The following is a 2,531-nucleotide window of genomic DNA, read 5'->3' as shown; positions in this document are numbered from 1 at the left end:
GAGAGGTAGGTTAATTTTACTTAGGGCAGTCAGGAAAGCTTTTTCTGATAAGGTGATATTTGAGCAAGAGACCTGAAAAAACCGAAGGATTTAAGCCAAGAAAATATCAGATTAAAGAGCATTCCGGCCTGAGAGAATAATAACTGCAAAGGCCCTGAGGTAGGCAAATGTTTAGTATGTTCAAAGAACAGCAAGAAGGCCAGTAGTACGGCTAGAGTAGAACAAGAAAAAGAAAGAATGCTGGAGATGAGGCCAAAGAAGCAGAAAAAACTTAGATTGAATGTAAGGTATGCAGAGGCCATTGGGCTTTTTTCTGAGTTAAAGAGAGAAGCTCCTGGAAGTTTTGAGCAGAGAAGTAAAATGATATAATGTATGTTTTTAAAATATCCGTCGGGCTTCAAGGTGGAGAACAGATGGTAAGGCAAACATGGAAGCAGGAAGACAATTCGGAGGCTACCAGAAGAATTTAGGCAAGAGATGATGGTAGCTTGAATCACTAAGACTGAGTAGGAAGCAGGTAGAGAGCATTAGACAGATCTGAATATACTATAAAAGATTTAATGATGGAACAATTATGGGTATGAGAGTGAGAAAAACGTCAAAGCTAACTGCAAATTTTTTTTTTTTTTTTTGCGACACACGGGCCTCTCACTGTTGTGGCCTCTCCCGCTGGGGAGCACAGGCTCCGGACACGCAGGCTCAGCGACCATGGCTCACGGGCCCAGCCACTCCGCGGCATGTGGGATCCTCCTGGACCGGGGCACGAACCCGCGGTCCCCTGCATTGGCAGGTGGACTCCCAACCACTGCACCACCAGGGAAGCCCACTGCAAAATTTTTGACCTCAGAAACTCAAAGAAGGATGTTGCTACTTATAGAAATAGGGGGAAATGTGAGAAGGTAAGGTTTGACTTAAAAAACAAACAAGCAAAGGAAACAAAAGCAAATAAACAAATGGGACTGCATCAAACTAAAAAGTACAGCAAAGAAAACTACCAACAAAACAAAAAGGCCACCGGTAGAATGGGAGAAGAAATCTGCAAACAATGTATCCAATAAGGAGTTAATATCAAAGTACACAAAGAAGTCATATAACTTAATGTCAAAAAAACAAACAATCCAATTAAAAAATGGGCAGAGGAACTGAACTGATATTTTTCCAAAGAAAATGGCCAGCAGGCACACGAAAAGATGCTTAACATCACTAATCATCAGGGAAATACAAATCAAAACCACGATGAGATCTCACCTCACACATGTAAGAATAGTTATTATCAAACAGACAACAGACCAGCTGGGCCTGGAGCGTTGGCGCCCCCCCTGCCACCACCACCGCCGCCACTGCTGCCCACCTGCCACAGGGAGCGAGCTCAGGGTCCTGGCAGTGTTGCACCATGGCCCTGTACCACACAGAGGAGCACAGCCAGCCCCACTCCTGGTTACCACCTCTTTTTCAAGAATGTAGCTGGTCACTACATTTCCCCTTTCATGATATTCCTCTGAAGAGGAAAATGGCATTCCTACAAAGAGAGCACGAAATGATGAATATGAGAATTTGTTTAATATGGTTGTAGAAGTACCTCCGTGGACAAATGCTAAAATGGAGATTGCCACAGAGGAGTCATTGAATCCCATTAAACAAGATGTAAAGGATGGCAAGCTTCCCTATGTGGCAATTATCTTTCCTCACAAGGGTTATATATGGAATTATGGTGCCCTCCCTCAGACTTGGGAAGATCCCCATCGAAAAGATAAGAGCACAGACTGCTGTGGAGATAATAATCCTATTGATGTTTGTGAGATACGCTCAAAGGTTCTTTCTTGTGGAGATGTTGTTCATGTGAAGATCCCTGGGATTCTGGCTCTTATTGATCAGGGTGAAACAGACTGGAAATTAATTGCTATCAATGTGAATGATCTTGAAGCCTCAAAGTTTCATGATATTGAAGATGTTAAGAAGTACAAACCTGGTTACTTAGAAGCTACGCTTAATTGGTTTAGATTTTATAAGATACCAGAGGGAAAACTGGAAAACCAGTTAGCTTTTAATGGAGAATTCAAGAACAAGGCTTTTGCTCTTAAAGTTATTAAATCTACTCATGAATGTTGCAAAGCATTGCTTATGGAGAAGTGTGATGGAGGGGCTATAAATTGGACAAATGTGCAGGTATGTGATAGCCCTTTCCATTGTTCTCAAGAGGAAGCTAGATCATTAGTTGAATCAGTGTCATTTTCACTGAAAAAAGGAAGTAATGAAGAAGATCAAGTATGGCACTTCCTTGGCAAGTGATGAGAACATTTGAAGTTCTGCCATCAGGATTCCAGTCTCTAAGAACTACAAGAATCCCATCTCCCCCAAGTGCTAGAAACAGGCAGATCTATGAGAATTTGCTAACTTCCTGTTGAAACTTTTTTTTTCAAACTTTTTGATATGCAATGTGTAAAAAAAATTGAAATTTTTGAAAAAAAAAGACAACAAATGACAAGTGTTTGCAAGGATGTGAAAAAAAGAAAGAAAAAGGAACCCTCATG

At 41.3% G+C, this 2,531-nt stretch overlaps 1 pseudogene across 1 annotated transcript; it reads left to right on the top strand.

Annotated features, from left to right (window-relative positions):
- Positions 1-1,393: 1,393 nt before the first annotated feature.
- On the top strand, positions 1,394-2,325 carry LOC308611302 (inorganic pyrophosphatase 2, mitochondrial-like; annotated as a pseudogene). The gene has a single exon. The product of its transcript is annotated as an inorganic pyrophosphatase 2, mitochondrial-like (transcript).
- Positions 2,326-2,531: the final 206 nt, after the last annotated feature.

This window comes from Mesoplodon bidens (genome assembly GCF_964165515.1).
Source record: "Mesoplodon bidens genome assembly, contig: HAP1_SCAFFOLD_179, whole genome shotgun sequence".
NCBI classification, from domain to species: domain Eukaryota; kingdom Metazoa; phylum Chordata; class Mammalia; order Artiodactyla; family Ziphiidae; genus Mesoplodon; species Mesoplodon bidens.
Note: the sequence above shows the minus strand (reverse complement) of the source record. Positions and strands in the feature narration are given on the sequence as shown.